This window comes from Salmo trutta, chromosome 32 (assembly GCF_901001165.1).
Source record: "Salmo trutta chromosome 32, fSalTru1.1, whole genome shotgun sequence".
Classification (NCBI taxonomy): domain Eukaryota; kingdom Metazoa; phylum Chordata; class Actinopteri; order Salmoniformes; family Salmonidae; genus Salmo; species Salmo trutta.
This window is the reverse complement of record NC_042988.1, coordinates 14,108,282-14,127,712: the sequence shown is the minus strand read 5'-3', so window position 1 is coordinate 14,127,712 and position 19,431 is coordinate 14,108,282. Positions and strand designations below refer to the sequence as shown.

At 41.4% G+C, this 19,431-nt stretch overlaps 1 protein-coding gene across 2 annotated transcripts in view; it reads left to right on the top strand.

Moving 5' to 3' along the window:
• Nucleotides 1–4,165: 4,165 nt before the first annotated feature.
• LOC115171156 (protein ELFN1-like) overlaps nucleotides 4,166–19,431 on the top strand; it is an 83,173-nt gene continuing 67,907 nt past the window's right edge. The window contains exon 1 of one of the 2 annotated variants that reach the window (XM_029727697.1): nucleotides 4,166–4,402. The gene's annotated coding sequence lies outside the window, so the exon portion shown is untranslated. Of the gene's footprint in view, nucleotides 4,403–5,159; nucleotides 5,471–19,431 lie in introns of those variants that run through there. The other variant, XM_029727699.1, reaches the window with a different exon arrangement.

Genomic DNA, 19,431 nt, shown 5'->3' with positions numbered 1-19,431 from the left:
GGTATGTTTGGCGGCATGAGTGAAAGAGGCTTTTTTTGTGAAATAGAAAGCCGATTCTAGATTTCATTTTGGATTGGAGATGCTTAATGTGAGTCTGGAAGGAGAGTTTACAGTCTAACCAGATACCTAGGTATTTGTAGTTGTCCACATATTCCAAGTCAGAACCGTCCAGAGTAATGATGCTAGTCGGGCGGGAGGGTGCGGGCAGCAATCGGTTGAAGAGCATGCACTTTTTTACTAGCATTTAAAAGCAGTTGGAGGCCAATGAAGGTGTGTTGTATGGCATTGAAGCTCGTTTGGAGGTTTGTTAGCACAGTGTCCAAAGAAGGGCCAGATGTATACAGAATGGTGTCATCTGCGTAGAGGTGGATCAGAGAATCACCAGCAGCAAGAGCGACATCATTGATATATACAGAGAAAAGAGTCGGCCCGAGAATTGAACCCTGTGGCACCCCCATAGAGACTGCCAGAGGTCCGGACAACAGGCCCTCCGATTTGACACACTGAACTCTATCTGAGAAGTAGTTGGTGAACCAGGCGAGGCAGTCATTAGAGAAACCAAGGCTATTGAGTCTGCCGATAAGAATGCGGTGATTGACAGAGTCGAAAGCCTTGGCCAGGTCGATGAAGACGGCTGCACAGTACTGTCTTTTATCAATGCGGTTATGATATCATTTAGCACCTTGAGCGTGTGTCACAGGATCCAGCGAAAGTGGCGCCTCTCCTCGGTCGGGCGGCGCTCGGCGGTCGTCGTCGCCGGCCTATTAGCTGCCACCGATCGTTGTTTCTGTGTCTTTTAGTTTTGTCTGTCTGTTCCGCACCTGTTTTGTGTCTGTCATTATGCACATGTTGCTGCAGGGGGTGCTGAGATGTTGGCCAGGGTAGGGGTAGCCAGGTGGAAAGCATGGCCAACCGTGAACAAATGCTTATTGAAATGATCGATTATCGTACATTTATTGGTGGTGACAGTGTTTCCTATCCTCAGTGCAGTGGGCAGCTGGGAGGAGGTGCTCTTATTCTCCATGGACTTTACAGTGTCCCAAAACTTTTTGGAATTAGTGCTACAGGAAGCAAATTTCTGTTTGAAAAAGCTAGCCTTAGCTTTCCTAACTGACTGAGTATATTGGTTCCTGACTTCCCTGAAAAGTTGCATATCGTGGATGTTTTTGTGCTGGTCAAGGGCAGTCAAGTCTGGGGTGAACCAAGGGCTATATCTGTTCTAAGACCCAGTACGCACACAGGCAATGAAGCAGTGATCGCTCAGATCCTGGTTGAAGGCAGCAGTGGTGTATTTAGAGGGCAGGTTGGTCAGGATGATAACAGCCGGGGTGTTAACCATGTCCCAGTTTAGGTTACCTAACAGTACGAACTCTGAAGATAGATGGGGGGGCGATCAATTCACATATGGTGTCCAGGGCACGACTGGGGGCTGAGGGGGGTCTATAACAAGTGGCAACGGTGAGAGACTTGTTTCTGGGAAGATGGATTTTTACAAGTAGAAGCTTGAATTGTTTGGGCACAGACCTAGATAGTATGACAGAACTTTGGTAGTTCTATCTTGTCGGAAAATGTTATAGTTAGAGATGGAAATTTCAGAATTTTTGGTGGCCTTCCTAAGCCAGGATTCAGACACGGCTAGGATATCCGGGTTGGCGGAGTGTGCTAAAGCAGTGAATAAAACAAACTTAGGGAGGAGGCTTCTAATGTTAACATGCATGAAACCAATGCATTTGCGGTTATAGAAGTCAACAAAGGAGAGCACCTGGGGAATGGGAGAAATGCTGGGGACTGCATGGCCTGGGTTAACCTCTACATCACCAGAGGAACAAAGGAGGAGTAGGGTAGGAGTATGGCTAAAGGCTAAAAGAACTGGTCGTCTAGTGCGTTCGGAACAGAGAGTAAAAGGAGCAGGTTTCTGGGCGCGGAAGAATAGATTCAAGGTATAGTGAACAGACAAGGGTATGGTAGGATGTGAGTACAGTGGAGGTAAGCCTAGGCATTGAGTGACGATGAGAGAGGTTTTGTCTCTAGAGGCACCATTTAAGGCAGGTGCGGTCACCACATGTGTAGGGGGTGGAACATAAGGGCTATAAGGCATATTGAGCAGGGCTGGAGGATCTACAGTGAAATAAGACAAGAATTACTACCAAAACAGAAATAGACAAGGCATATTGACATTAGGGAGATGCATGTGTAGCCGAGTGATCATAGGGTCCAGTGAGTAACTAGGTGAGCTGGAGGCATGGCGATTCAGACAGCTAGCAGGCCGGAGATAGCAGCAGGCTAGCAGATGGGCCTCAGGGGGACGTCGCAACAGGAGAGTCTGTTGAAACCCCCTTTGACGGTTACGTCGGCAGACCAGTCGTGATGGATCGGCGGGGCTCCGTCTCGGCAGCAAAGGGTCCAGGCCAATTGGCAGAAGAGGTATTGAAGCCCAGGAATTATCTGATGGATACCAACTGCGACTCACCATGTCCTGCCCTGAATTATAACTAGCCCTGTCGTCTCTTCTCCTCAGCCCCAAACAGGCTTAGCCAGTAAATGGAGGATTTGAATAAATAACACCCGACATTCCCACCTTGGCCTGCTTCGCCTTCTTTCCCCCAAACTCCATTTACTGACATTAAAATATTCTCTTTCGCATTGAAAGCTACTTAAAATATTTAATGTTGGTTTTACATGCTTAATAAGCAGTTATTCCTAGAACCTGTACTGTATTCCTCAATGCACATTGGTGTCAATGTCCTGAACTGTAGGTTTTGATGGACTGTGCAGAGATAACAAACAGAATTGGGTATGTGGTTTGTGGTTTGTGTATTAATTTTCTATTGGGGGGCAGAAGTCATCCCAGGTTCAACCTAGGCAGGGTACAACCTAAATTAATTATTTCTGCCTGCTGAAACAGAATAAATTGTTTTTACTGGAAGCCAAGGGAGGATAGAGGAATAACCCAAATGTCTCAGAGAGAGAGAGCTGTAGCCCCTGATGCCTGACTGAGGAGTGGGGCGTGTGCAGCTGCTGCACCAGGCCCAAAGACATCCAGGCAGCTAGGCAGCACTACAACAGCCAGGGCCAGGGAAACCCAGCCCAGCCCAGCAGCAGGCTTCCCCCAGTATCATAAAGATATTAGTGAGAGTGACACAGTGCTCCTGCCAACCCCAGTGCTGCAGAAGCAGAACCATGCTGCCCTGCCGTCCGCCTGCCTATGTCCAGAGCCTGAGTGCTGCAATGAGACAGGGGCAATGCAGCCTCCTGCGCCAGCTCCTCACAAGCCCACTTCCTCACTCTGACAGACAAGCATCTGCAGCCTGGCCAGCCGGCCGCACCGGTCATCCCCCATCCAGCCTACGTCACCATAGAGGACATCAGTCTGCACTCTCTATAAATCAAATGTAAGAGCTCTCATGGGAATCAAGGGCTGACAATATCCAGCTTCAGGAGTTGAATGACCTGTGGTTGTTATAGCATGGCCCAAGTAGTACTGGATGATCTTAATGTACAGTTCATTTCAACCTCTTTATATCATTTTCAATAAATGTATGTTTGTATTTTGGAAAGCTATACCAGCTTATCTTTCTGACAAGTTGACAAACACAAAATTAAGGGAAAATATGATGTAATTAATTTATAAAAAATATATACTTACTACAAAACAGTGTCCCTTTAAGTATTTAGTAAAATAATGTACCTCAGTATGAATAAGCACCATGTTTGCATACAAATGAACCATGCCTATCAACATTATCTTGAAGTTCCACCATAGAACAAATATGGTGATAACATTTTTCTACATGAACATGTTGTGAGGCCAGGTTAAATATGTAGGCCCTATAATATATATGGCTGATCTATACTATATTTAGAGGTGCAATGGCACACTTCAACAAAAGGATTTACAATTACCCTCCAGACTGTGTTGAACTCCACCATTTATAGCCTTGCGGTGACAAACAATCTTATTATGAGATTTATCTTCACCCCAACTGGGCTTGAGGATCAACATGCTTCTTCTCCTTCTCCTGCGCTTCCCAACTGAAATAATAACCCGCCGATTATGGTTAAAACGTGGTGTCAGACCCGATATGATTGAAAAAAGAGCCCTGTCGCGGCATAATGGAAACTCTCGACTCCGGTTCGGGAATACATAAAGGCAAGGAGTGAAAGAGATTTCGATCAGGGCTCTCTGGCTTGAATTAATCACTCACTGTTTAATGGATCTTTGAGGCTTGTGCTTGACGCAGTGAGGAGCTGCATTTCTTGTATTCCCGAGACCAACAGAACCCTGGATTTTTCATCAGAAATCTGCTGCCTCCTTGAAAATGTCTTGGGGTTCATGGTGACATAGGGTTCCAGTTTTTGATCGGGAAAGGCAAGAGGGATTCTGCTCCGCTGTTGTAAGCAGGTAAGCGCTTAAATGTTTCTGGTTAGTGGAGGAATGCTGTACTTTAATACGCTTCAATGCCGCAGCAAACACAATACGACTTAATTCTCTAACATATTCAATGTGCACGTTTTAGTCGTGTCTTTAAATATCGGCACAGTACATGAAAGTCAACGATGTAAAAGTGATTGCATGTTATTAGCAAGAATAGTTTTCACACATGAGCCATATTCCAATGGCTACGTGTATTGGCAACACATTGTAGCATATCACTTATCCTTGAGTTAGCTGTAGAAAATGTAGAACTGGTTTGAAGTTGCATATGCATGCATAAAACTTAAACACATTTTGCACATGCCTTTATGGTGACATGCACAGTTTAAGTTGTTTGGAATGTGTTTATTTTATCCGTGAACGATCAAATCTAGGCATTTAAACTGTAGCACGTTAAAAAATTATATTCACGTAGAGTGGTTTCGAAGTTATTTAATATAGCTAGCTTTATAATAATCTGTCCCATATAGAGAAATACACAACCATGTTGACTAAATAGAAAATCTGCTTTTCCATCCTTCCATCCTTCCATCCTTCCATCCCCCAAACATCTTGATCTTATCCAATGTCATGTTCATTGTATGTAATATGCAATTGTAATGCAAAAGTAAAAGGGACGCCAACATAGAAGTAGCCACTATTGCCTGTAATGCATTTCAGCACCATGGACAGCGAACGGACACTCTTTACCGCTAGAGTTCGCCTTGAACCATAGAAGATATTTCTCTCATGGCTTCGCTTCATGGGTTTTCTGAGAATTATATGACAACTGTGTTACTTTCCTATTTAATTAAATTATGAAAAATGTGCTTAATGTACACTGGTGCGCAGATCCTTGCTGACGTCAAGGCGACACCTTATCGGATAATTTCTCAGAGGTTTTAAACGTTCAGAATTTGAGTTTGCGTGCAGGATGGTAGGTTACAGAATAAGCAACATACTGTATGACATCCAGAGTACAGCCCGATGTGCTAGGCGCGCCAGGGCCGTGAGGACACGAGGAACTGACCCAGTCAACAGGGCTAATCTGTACCGGTGAGTCTACATGACATACCCTACAGTACACATAAATACTTAGCCTACTGTAACATATTCCTGCACCATGTGCAGTTAAATATCGCAGGTATAATTAATCCGTGACTATGTAGACTCTTGGTCGCATGCCTTTGAGCATGGTAATACATTTTGTAATTCATGTGAAATAAGGGTTGGTGACGTGTATAAACACCCAGGCAGGCTAAGTTTGGGTTTGGATTTATCCCCATAAAAGTAACATCCGATGATTGAATTATCTCAGAGATTTTGGAATGCAGTTGATTTTATTCAATGACAAATATTTGTTTATATCCTGTGATTCATATCCTATGCCACAAATTCATATGGTTGAAGTCAGACCTACACAAACAACAATATGACCCTCTATGGATATAGGCAGAGCTAGTGCATGGGACAGGGGGTGCAGCCTACATCTACTTGGTTGAATATAAGGCGTCTTTGCTATTCATCTTGTATGCAAATGTATATTGTATAGCCTAGGTGTTTGAAAATATTGTTAACAAATCTTGTTGCAATATCTGTCTATCCGTGTTTTTTTGTGCCAATCTTCTTCTTTTTTTACCAATATGCAAATATTGTATATTGTATTATTTTTGTGGATCAATTGCACCACTTTGATGAATGTGTGACATTGATAATGAAATTCTACATTGATTCACGATATTGAGTAGGCCTTATTTGCATGAGGGCTGAGAAAGTGGTGGTTCGCTTACAAAGGTTGCCATGACAAGAGCCTAATGCTCAGCTGACACTCAGCCAAACATATTACGACAACAGCTTGAGCTGTTGCGTATAGTGGTGCGTAAAACCCTCGGCTTACACAGTTGACAAGTAAAATAAAAGGTATACTCATCTATTACGCGCGCACCTGGCACTTGGCACAAGTGCTATATCAATATGTTGAACGAAACATGTATGCATAAAGACAGTTGGCTACGAAGACAATAATTAAAACAAATCGATGTTTTTTTTCTTCCTCTTGTTTACCCCTCATTTTCATGACACCATTTACTTTCCACGTCTTTGTAAATGGTGGTGGGATGAGCAACCTAACTTGATATTTGCAGCTAAGCCGGGAGAATTTTGACGATTTTAAAACATCCTCACACAGTTTCATAGCTGCTGTCGCTGGAGCTTTGCCTCACATTAGCATCCCACATCTCCCCTTTCCTGTCCCCGTTTTTCTTATCTTGATTATGCAGCTTGAAGATTGAGTCAGCTATTTTGTATGCACGTTGCCTTAGCTTGGTTATTTGTGGTAGAGAGTTAGATCGTGCTGCGGATACTGAAAAGAATTACAGCTTCTCATGACGGTAAGGAGTGGAGGAGACGAAGCTGTCCTGTTCGATATTGCCATTAGAAAAAGACATGCAGTACCTTCAAAAGTATTCACACCCATTGACGTTTTCCACATTTCGTTGTGTTACAGCCTGAATTAAACATGGATTACATTTTGATTTTGTGTCACAGGTCTACACACAATAACCCATAATGTCAAAGTGGAATTAGGTTTTTTGAAATGTTTACAAAGTAATACAAATGAAAAGCTTGTGTCAATAAGTATTCAACCCTTTTGTTATGGCAAAGCTAAATAAGTTCTGGAGTAAACATTTGCTTAACAAGTCACATAATAAGTTGCATGGACTCACTCTGTGTGCAATAATAGTGTTCAACATGATTTTGTACCTGAATCTGTGTTTGTGAATTTCAAACACAGATATAACCACAAAGACCAGGGAGGTTTTCCAATGCCTCGCAAAGAAGGCAACTATTGGTTGAAAAAAAGCAGACATTGAATATCCCTTTGATCATGATGAAAGTATTAATTACACGTTGGATGGTGTATCAATACACCCAGTCACTACAAAGATACAGGTGTTCTTCCTAACTCAGTTGCTCGATAGGAAGGAAACCGCTCAGGGATTTCACCATGAGGCCAATGGTGATTTTAAAACAGTTACAGAGTTTAATGGCTGTCATAGGACAAACTGAGGATGGATCAACAACAATATAGTTAGTCCACAACACTAACCTAAATGACAGAGTTAAAAGAAGGAAGCCTGTACAGAATAAAATACTCCAAAACATGCATTGTGTTTGCAACAAGGCACTCAAGTAAAACTGCAACAAAATGTGGCAAACAAATTCACTTTTTGTCCTGAATACAAAGCGTTATGTTTGGGGCAAAACTAACAAAATAAATTCACTGAGTACCACTCTTCATATTTTCAAGCATGGTGGTGACTGCATCGTGTTATGGGTATGCTTGTGATCGCCAAGGACTAAGGAATTTTTTAGGATAAAAATAAACAGAATAAGCACAGGCAAAATCCTAGAGGAAAATCTGGTTCAGTCTGCTTTCCAACAGACACTGTGAGACAAATTTACCTTTCAGCAGGACAATAACCTAAAATACCAGGCCAAATCTACACTGAAGTTGCTTACCAACATGACATTGAATATTCCTGAGTGGCCTAGTTACAGTTTTGACTTAAATCGGCATTAAAATCTATGGCAAGACTTGAAAATGTCTGTCTAGCAATGATCAACAATCAACTTGACAGCGCTTGAAGAATATTAAAATTAATAATGGGCAAATATTTTACAATCCAGGTGTGCAACGCACTTAGAGACTTACCCAAAAAGACTTACAGCTGTAATCGCCACCAAAGGTGTTTCTACAAAGTATTGACTTAGGGTTGTGAATACTTATGTATTCAGGCTGGAACACAACAAATGTGTAATAATTTAGGGGTATGAATACATTCTGAAGCCATTGTAAGTAGTGATGCTTATGAGGATGATGATGAGGATGATAATGAGTCTACTGGTGGTGATAGGTTGTCAATTTAGTCGTAGAACCAAAGTAAACTCATGCATTACTTTGTGAGGACATAGTACCTTTAATCCGGCATGGTAACTGGTGATTTCCTGGACAAGGCAACAAAGCATTATTCTCTTGTTGAAAAAAAGTGATATAAAGTACTACACAATAAGGAATCATACTGAAGATAAAAGAAAACATGACTGTCTTGTAGAAGGCGTCCATGCTTTGTTTCAGAATTGATTGCAGTAGATGCGCTGCATGTTGTAGAGAAGTTACCTAAGCATGACATACTGACGTGCTCAAACCCAGATGCTCTGGGTATATGGTTAACAATGTGTAAAGTGTAATCAAAGAGACCAGTCATGCTTTGTAGACAGAGCTAAGAAACATATGGTACAACAGCATGCCAAAATCTGCAGTTACAATACCACAATACTGTAGCGGCCCAAGCATCAGTACGACATCAGTATCCTCCCCAATAGGGCCTCTTAGTGGAATGTCTTAAGCTTCTACACACCACGCAGACGCAAGATTCAGTATTGCAATGCCGTTTTTCATCACAAAAGGGGAAGCTCCTTGTAATACATGAAAATTGAGAGTGAGACATGCCTTATTTGACATGGAGAGGTGGGAAGCTAAAAAGGCTAGCTAGCTTGCTATGTTTTTAGCCAGGCTAAAGTCAGCTAGCCAACTACTACTAGCAAGGGAAGGCGACTCTTTCTTGCTTTCACAAAATGAAAATACAAAAATAAAAAACTTTGCTATCGCTCCCTTGTGAATGTGAGTGGGAACGGCAAGGATTTCATGTTACCAAAAGGTTTTCGCTACTCCAAATATCCCACTCCACCCACGTGTATGCACGTAGACCAACGGAGTGAAGCGTGTAGTAACCTTTAGGTGTTGGATTGGCAGCTGCGAGGTCATGGAGTCCCATTTGGTCTAACCCTACTAAGAAGTGGGTTGGTGCTGCTGTGAGAGCATCAGTACGGGGCCTTGGCCTGAGGGACCATCACGCAGAGAAGCATAGGACCTGCAGCGATCACAGCCTCAATACAACACCAACGATCTTGTCAAGAGGTTAAGACCTGTTGGTATTATAGTTTATAGTACTGATCACTTTGAGTCCAGTTATGGCTACAATACGATGTCATGAATAGTGTTTGCATTGAGTATTGACTAGTATGTGGACAAACCAAGAGGTTTTGAGTGAGACCAGCATAGCCCAAGTCAGCCTCATCACCAAGAGGTGTCTTGGTAAATTATGCAGTAACACCAGCTGGAATCTATAGGAATCAGATTCGTTTTTTCCATATTAATGCAGTGGGCATAATACGTTGTTCGCTTTACTTTGCATATTTCATCTCACCTCATACGGATGAGGAATAGGATTAGGCCTGCTATGGAAAATAGATATCTGAGCAGCTATCATGTGAAACATGTTACGTGGCAGGATTATGAGAAAAGTTGGTGTAATTGTGAAATAATCATCTTTAAAATTCAGACAAGATAATTAAATGGCACATGCGAGGGAAATGTCTGTGGTGCTAATAAGATATCAGCTTGAAGTAGCATATGTGCTGCAATTCCTCCCTCTCCTTTGGGATAACAAGCATCCCACTGGGCACACTATGTCATTTCAACGTGGGTAATTGGGTCATATTTGGTTGAGACGTTGATCAATGAAATTACAACCTATATTCACCCGTTCAAAAAGACAGCCAAAAGTTAGTTGAATGTCCAATGTGTTATCACTATTCTTTCAACCATCTAAAGCACAACCAAATTCAAATGGACCACAATGTCGGATTTGTGGTTTAGTTGTCACCTAAATGTCTATCCCTGTGCTTTCAACTATTATTTAAACCAATCATTACATTTGAAATCAACCAGAGCTTGACTCTGAAACCCTAGGCCTATTGTATTGTCTATTTCTGGTTGAATTCTGGGTTGAAATGAAACAATTGCTGTTGATGACTTTGCAAATGCTATATAGGCCTAAATAGCATCATTGATGATATACTGTAAGTGATAAAGTGTCGTCACATTTCATTTGCTCTGTTAAAACCTACCCTATGGAATGACTTTGACAGCAACAGTGAATCTATTCAGTTTGAAATGTTAGAGCTTTCAACAATTATTCTCAAAATAGCACATTGACAATGGTCAGTGACACATATCTTAGCTAAACAGGGCTGGGCTTGGTTTAAAACCTGGATGGGAGACCAAAGAGTCGCTGTAGATATATCAATTCTCTTGTAGGAGTTATTTTTTTCTGATAGTGGATATAATGCTGAAGATCTGACGTTGTTTTAAAGGTGAACATGACGTGTTTTAAAGGTAAACATTAAATATATTTTATCAAAGGTTTGTCTACTCTGAAATGCTGTTTACCATGATGACATAATCACTCTCAAAACAACCGCTTTGATGACTTTTTCAAATCCAATGTATTTTCCATGTCACAATACGTTGACAAATTACGTCGAAACAACGTTGATTCAACCAGTTTGTACCCAGTGGGACGTGCCTTTGATAAATGTCTCTCATTATCATACGCAGACTGTAATCTGTTTGTTTGAAATGGATGGAAATGATTGGTGAATTAAATTGTAAATGTTGACAGTGTTTAAAACCCCTCCATTATAGTCAACATCAAACCCTGTCTCTTGTCATTTAAAGACAATGAACACGGTGACACAGGCATTGTACCACACTGTGGTGGCATTTGCTAGAGTGAGCCACAGTTCTGTAGTCAAACTGCATCCGTTTAAATGAGAGGTGAGATTCCAGTTTGCAAATCCCAACTGAAGAAACTGCGTAGTTCTATACTATAAAACACAAGTTCAACATTTCATTGAAACATAAAGGGTCTATAAATGCCTCTGATTTGAAGGACATGTTTGTCATATAGGCATAGTCTGAATTGTATCTCGGGACCATTGAAATCCAAAATAAAGTCTATTGACAGTCCCTGAGCATTCAGTGGCAAGAAACAATATGACTGAAGGTTGAGGACTTTCTGTATCTAATGGAGCCTGGAAGTTGCAGATAAGCTGGAAATACAACGCTGATGTCCTAAAGCTGGATGGTTGCCCTTGGGTGCTGTCGTATTTCAATCCTGCAAAACAAAGATGGCACAATTGCCGAGATAGTATCTTTTAGAAAGCATACAAAATGGCATTCGCAAACTTCACCTTGAATCAGCAGCTTGTTTGACTCATTAACTGTGTATGGCGTTTACTGAGCTGTGACCTGGACCCGTCCTAAGAAGAAATGTGTCGGCGTTTACTTAGGAGACTTTATTGAAGGTGGCAGAGATGGCCATTTAGATCCCTGATACATTTAGAAACAAATGGGACCAGATGATGCAAAACATATTTTGCTTCCTGTGTCAGTTCAGAGTGTTGTTGGGTTGACGATTAAGTGCTGTCTCCAGTTCACAAAGGTCTAATTTCCTCAAGATCACTGTTGTTTAAAAGCAGTCGAGCCCCTGATCATGCTGTACAACCCTGCTGAAGAAGAGTGTCCATGTGAAAAGGAGACAGATAAATTATAACAGGAGTCTAATTGTTGAGAAGATTTCCTTCGCAGGGGTTGGCTCGGGGGGTAATTTTAATCAGTCACAACTCATATACGAGTGCACAAAGATGAAAATCGTTCTGGTGTGCCAGGCATGTAGTTCCTCAGCCTCATGCTGACTGCTTTATGACGGAAGAAAACCTTTAGCAAACAAGCATCACACAAGTGGCACGGCAGCGAGGCATATTGAACGTCCCTCTCCCCCTCCCCCCGTCCCCCTCTCCCTTGCCATCTTCTCTGCAAGTAATTACAGGGCAGGGCTACAAAATACCACGGGGGCTGTATACCTGCAGGCTGCAGCACCGCACGGGTTGATGAATATCCTGTGCATGAGAACCCATTAAAACTGGCGATACATAACGGGTTTGTCAATGTGCTCACTTCAGAGGCTTTCTTATTGATCTGGCTTTTTTGAGTGAGAGTACAAGAAAAGTATTTCCTTCCTTCACTGAATGACATACTCTTGGATGACGGAATGTGCATACGAGGCACACTGCAGAAATTCAGGGTGAAAAGGTCAACCGCATCATACAGAGGAAAGATAAAGCAATGTATGTACATGCCAAGAAACTGTCAGAAATAGTAACAATAATAGCAAATGTATTCTTTTAAAAACATATTCAATCAGGCATAACAATACCACATAATCTTTTTTGTTCAGTTGTTTTAAAAACCTGTCAAAAACATTTTTCTTCAATACATTATACAGTAGTCCTATGCATACATTTACAAATGACATGACCATTGCCGTTTTGAAACAGCACACTGTCTGTGAAGTCTCTGCCCGAAAACATTGAGTTGAAGTTGAAGCCAAATATATTGATGTTGTTCATGTTGTTTGGTTGTATAGCAAAATATGTGTTCCACTAGGTATGATGCTTGAGTCTATCATTCACCCTTAAGTGAAGGTGGGACCAACACACACACACACACACACACACACACACACACACACACACACACACACACACACACACACACACACACACACACACACACACACACACACACACACACACACACACACCAGCACCATCCTGTTCAATGAAAAAACTGGATACCAACCACTTTATTTAGAACCTCTGTGAAATACAAACCTCAGGAGTAAGACCCACAAGGTCCAAATAATTCTGGTTCCTCTGTAGCTACGAAATAAATTGCATGAATGTATTAAAGCGGCAATATGTGACTTTTTCACATAGAAGTGTGTGTTATAGATCTGTCATTCTCATTGAAGCAAGTTTAAGAAGCGATATCTGTTCTATGTGCGCTATTTCGTTTTTGAGTCTTTTATTTTAGATTTTGTACACAAGCTTCGAAAAGCTGAAAATGTTATTTTTGGTTATGGAAAATATATTTCACAACGGTTTAGATGGTACAATGATTCTCTATACTATACCTGCTTGTTTTGTCACATAAACTGAAATGAAGCGACTTTTAGCAACCACAAAAAAAGGTTAACTGTAAGTAAGTCTTAAAAAAATGTACATTTAGAAATGCAGTGAATTTGCTATGTCTTACTTCAGGAAAATATATCTGTATTGACTGAAGTCTAACATATCCACTTTAGATGAGATTGGATTCATGATAGTTTGATAATTACAGGAAATGCATGTATGGTATGAGGTGTGCGAATCAGAACTGTAAACATATTATTTAATATAGTCTATTGTCTTTACAAAGCAGCAGTCTCTCAGCAAGATCATGTAATAGATCATTAAGATAAACACTTGCCTACCTAGATGGATTTTCCATACAGAGTTCCAACACAGTGTAGGTGGGTGAATCACTTTGCAGTAATGGCTGAGGTTCCAGCGGAGAGGTGAGTGTGCACTGCCCAACCCCGTGCTGCATGTTTTTACTGTAGCCGCCTCAAGCCGTGGAAGTGCCAAACCCTCCTCACCATAATCAATACTTATCTCTCTCTCTCTTTGAATGTCAAGTGATCACATTGTCTCAAATCTGCCCCTGTGCATGCTAATGCTGTGGATAGATGCTTGTCTTTGCCTGAGAGAGATTCTATGATGGATCAGATTGACAGTGCTTTCAGTTTTTAAGTGAATTATTAAGAGATGAAATGCAATGTGAAATCCATGCAATAGCATATGTCTTTGTGGTGTTTAGTATGGGTCTATGTGTGTGGGCTTTTGATGATACACACCCTGTAAAGCAATTGGTATCTGTTTTTTATGATGCAGAGCATTACTCCCATTGGTATGTACAGCCAAACAGCTGAGACAACAGGTATGTTTTAAAAAGTGAAGAAGTGAAGTCAATGGAACAACTGTGATTTGATGGAGTCAGCCACACTGCCATCTGCAATGAAATACTTCCTGCCCCTTGGATTGTCTAATACCCTGCTTATCTAATTAATAATGTGCTTGTCTGCTAAACAGACAAGGAAAAGTTGCCAAAATATGAATATTACACACTGTAATTCTGTCTATTCTACTGTGGGAATTCAAGACAGCGAAGGAGAAACCGAATTGAAAGGAACTCATTGCCTTAGAGAAAAGTCCAAATTGGCGCTGCCGCCGCCGCAGCACAGCAGCAGACAGACGCGGTAACGTTTTCCCCCTTTTGATATCATGTAGCTGTACTTCCACCCATATGTAAGGCTCATTTACACATGTTGAGCCTGGCTTGTTTATCAGTACAAATTATACTTCCGCCCCATCTAACAAATCACAACGGGTTATTCTTTCAACCTCCGTTTTGCATCTTTGCACGGCCATCGCTGATGGGTAATCTGGCGCCTGTGACTATGAAGAAAATACTCTCCCTTTGATTTCAGAAGATTTCTTATCTCGCCGTCGTCAGGGAATGAAAGGTAATGCTTTACCCATAAGGGATCGTAGACGGATGATTGACTTAGTTCATTGCCCTGCACATTTAAGTACCAACAGAGAAATTCAAGGATAACTCCTGGATTAGGGACATTAAAAGTCAGGAGATTTCAAAGATGTTGGTTCCTTCGGGACAGTGGTCACAAAACAATGTTATTTTTCCTTTCATGAAGCTGTGCCATATCCAAGTCTCTAACGTCTTCATTTGAATTGTGTGATTGCTATATTTAAAGAGTTGCAGTTGTTGATCCTAGATGGAACACATCCCTTTGTATCAAAGTGTTTTATTATGAGTTAAGCATTTAACTGGATTAGTGCGTTTTCCTAATGAAGAGTAATGCTACACAGGTGGCTGTTGGTGATGAACCATTTCATCCGATGGCAAATGCTTGATTCCTCCGATAGGCCACAGTGCGACTGTCGAGGCAGCTTCAATCTGGCAAAAAAGAGAATAAATCATCAACATCTGCTGTGCGAGGGTTAAGTCCAGCATCTGTTCAACTACTGGGAGCCCTCTGGTGTAGAAGGTCTAAGTGGTTTTCCCTCTCTCTTAAAAATGGATCTCCAAACAAAACAAAACTATGATTCATGAATATTCATTTGGAGCACCATCAATAGTGTCTGTCCTGGTCCAGTGAGGTGTGGATGGGCGTGTGGCTAGATGAGCACCCCTCTGATGGATGAGGTGAGGTAGGAGGCATGGCAGTGAACAGTGGTGACAGCGCCGCTAGAGCCATGCCATCATCAGTCATAGGTAATGTGAGCAGGGTCGTGAAGCATGACTTCTATGTTGAGCCTCTATGAGTGACCTTTGACCTCAGACATAGCATCAGTAACCACAGTGTCCCACCAGGCCAGAGAAGGGGGATGACACTTGACATCAATGCCTACGTCATTTGAAGAAAGATGATTGATAGCTTACAAAGCCATGGACAGGGAGCTACGTTTTCATGTGCAATATCCATGTTCTCAATTCAGCCCCATTTTTAGGGGCACCATTTAGGACCAAAAGTCCCTTTTTAAGGCAGTGAGATAATTAAGCAAAATGTATTTTAAATTATATTGACTGCAGACTGGTAATCAGCTGTAGCTTTAATGCATCTCTCAATTTTTAAGGGTCTCTAAGCACTTCTGTCAAGATGCACCATAAATTAAAATTCTTGCCCGCTGAGGCTTCGCAATTACCTAAGCTCAAGTATCGATTCATAATTAAAGACTTTTAGAGTTTTAAAATCATTCATGCAATGTCCGCATTTGGAGTTAAGATAATCACTGTTCCCCCCCCCCTCCCCCCCTGCCCACCTAGACCCCCCCCCCCCCCCCCATGGACATTTCTATTTACATTTATTTGTATTATTATCCATGTTTCTTTATATATATATATATTTTTTCAATGCATTGTTCGAGTTTGGCGCTCAAGAATTACATCTGCAACTATATACATGTGACTATTAAACTAATCTAATCCAATCTAATCTAAACTCAGGATTTCCATCAGTATTACTGGAGGAGTCTAACGGATTGTCAACAAGAGAGTGAAGAGATAGCATTGTTACCATAGAAACTGCCTCTAAACATACTAGCATCTACTTATTAAAATGTGCCAATATTCACACCGTTTGCTGGCCACAGTGTATGATAACAATTATGTTGGAGAGCATGCTTTACTTACTTGTCCTCCCTCTTCCTTATACTGTGTGTATGGAAAACATGTCATTACATTATAATGTAGTCGTCTTTCAACTGCATTTTGCCATTGGTAGCGCATATGAAATAAAACATGATTTGCACATGAATTTGTTTGTAGAACAGTAGTGCTGTCATGATTTGCAGTACTGTCAAGTATTGTGTGTTGAAACCCTTGAAAAAAAATGTAAATAAAACTTAACTTTGGAATAAAGTAATACTTTTTTGTCCTAGTTTAGAAACAGTTTCTGTTGTCACTATTGTTTTGGCTGAGGTCTTTAAGAGCATGTAGACCACAGCCTAGTCATTTCCAAAGAAGTGGCCGCCCAGATAATGATCGATTGCAGAGTAATGAAGGTGGACACAGCATTGGGCTTTCAGGGCAACAACTTCACAGCAACACCAAATGAATGAAATACATTTAGCTCACTATATGTTGTGTGCCCTGAGCAATGAAGTCGATCCCTTGCCGTGCCAAGTTTGTAGAGTGGCGTTGCACAGAGCCATGCATCATGATTCAGATCAGACTCCAGATTCCTCTCAGCAGTTGCAGGGCCTAGTGAAAGCCTACCCACCCCTTGCACAGTCTTCACATTTTGCTGCCGTGAAATGTTACCTTAGGAATTACATTCGATTTATTTCCTACCGATGTACACAACCTACTCCACAAGTGAAATAACTATTATAGAAAATTGTCCAAATGAATACAAATAATAAACATGTATTGATTACTTATATTAGTACTTGGTGAAAAAAACATTTTGCAGCCATTACAGCTGTGATTCATTTTGATGAAGATCCTACCAAATTTGCACAACTCTCAGGGCAACATATAACCATTGTTTTGGTCAAAATTGCTCAAGCTTAGTACATTTGGTTGGGAATCATTGATGGACAGCAATATTTAAACATTGTCTCTGATTTTCAAGTCAGGACTGGGACTGGACCATTCAGGAACACTCAACACCTCTTTATCATTACAATCTGTGTAATTGTCCAGATGTACCTGTACAACTCTATCCCGGGGTTAGGTTTTCAGAAGACTAGGGTGGGTTTTCCTCTTTTTACCTGGGCTTTGTTACTTTCATATTTATTTTGATTCTGAAAAACTTCCCAGCCCCTGCCAGTGACGGGCATACTGTATGTATAACATAATGCTGCCACCACAATACTTTAAAATACAGAGTATCAACCACATTGCATTCACTCCACATTACTGGCCTCCATGACAATATCAAAATAATGAATCCCCTCCAAATCATCTGTTCTGTTTGCAACAAGGCCATTAAGTAATACTGCAAGACAATTTGGCAAATAAATACATTTTTGGGCCTAAATTAAAAACTACAGGTTTGGGACAAACCCAAAACAAGACAACACAGAGTGAAAGAATTGTGGTGGCAGCATCATGTCAGTGACAGGACGGGAGTTTTTCAGGATTTCAAAAAGTTAGAGGAAAACCTGTTTTAGTCTTCCAAAAACATAACCCTGAGATAAAAATTCAAAATATCAGCGGGACAATTATTACATTTACATTACATTTAAGTCATTTAGCAGACGCTCTTATCCAGAGCGACTTACAAATTGGTGCATTCACCTATAATATCCAGTAGAACAACCACTTTACAATAGTGCATCTAAATCTTTTAAAGGGGGGGGGGGGGTTAGAAGGATTACTTTATCCTATCCCAGGTATTCCTTAAAGAGGTGGGGTTTCAGGTGTCTCCGGAAGGTGGTGATTGACTCCGCTGTCCTGGCATCGTGAGGGAGCTTATTCCACCATTGGGGTGCCAGAGCGGCGAACAGTTTTGACTGGGCTGAGCGGGAACTGTGCTTCCTCAGAGGTAGGGAGGCGAGCAGGCCAGAGGTGGATGAACGCAGTGCCCTTGTTTGGGTGTAGGGCCTGACAAGGGCACTGCGTTCATCCACCTCTGGCCTGATCCAAATGTTAATGCCAAAGACACACCAGAATGGCTTTCCAAGAGGTGTTGAGTGTTCCTGAGTGGTCCAGTCTCAGTCCTGACTTAAATTAGATTGAATATTGCTGTACATCAATGATTCCTAACCAAATTTACTGAGCTTGAGCTATCGTTGCATAAACAATAAACATATGTTGCCCTAAGAGTGCAAAGATGTTAGAATCTCATTCAAAATGATTCACCGCTGTAATGGCTGCCAAAGGTGCTTCCACCAAGGTGGTGTGAAGACATATGCAATCAAGACATCTTCGTTTTTGTGTTATTCATTTTGTAATAAAATAAAAACAAATCTTTCACTTTAAAATTGTGGAGTAGGTTATGTAGATCTTTAGAAAAAACCATCTAAATGTAATTCCTTTTTAGATAACATTTTAAGGCAGCAAAAGACTGTGAAGAGTGTGCAATCGGTGTGTAGACTTTTACTAGTCACTGTAACTGGTGCATGTTCTGTAGACAGGAGCCACACACATTTCAATATTTACATGATGCAACCGCCATGAGCGAAGCCATGCAGTGTCACTTAACCAGAGGAAGGAACAACATCTCTATGTATATAACTTATTTTCCTTCCCGCTCATGTGATGCAGGAATAGACAAACATCTTGGCAGCATGCTAGGTTCTTTGCAAAGATCCCTTTTTTAATGATTATTATTCAGGCCGACAGCTGGCAAGAATAGTGGTGCTTCCACAGCTGCGGCGCATCAATCTGACGGTCCACCTGTTGTCTCCTCACTCACACGCCCTGCGCTGCTCGTTAAACAGTGCTGCCTTTCAGGCTGCATCAGCTCAGCCTGGTGATCACCCACTGTGAGACCAGAGCACTGAGAGAGAGGGAGAGGAGAGGGAGAAAGGAGAGAGAGAGGGATCTGGGGTGCCAGATTGCTGAGCCTGTGAGGTGTTATCCCCGAGATAAATGTGGAGATCTGTGTAAATCCTGCATGTCAATTATGCCATCCTACCTTTTTAGCAAGACCACGTGAGTCTTTGTGCCGAGCCAGTGTGAGATGGGGAAGAGAAATATA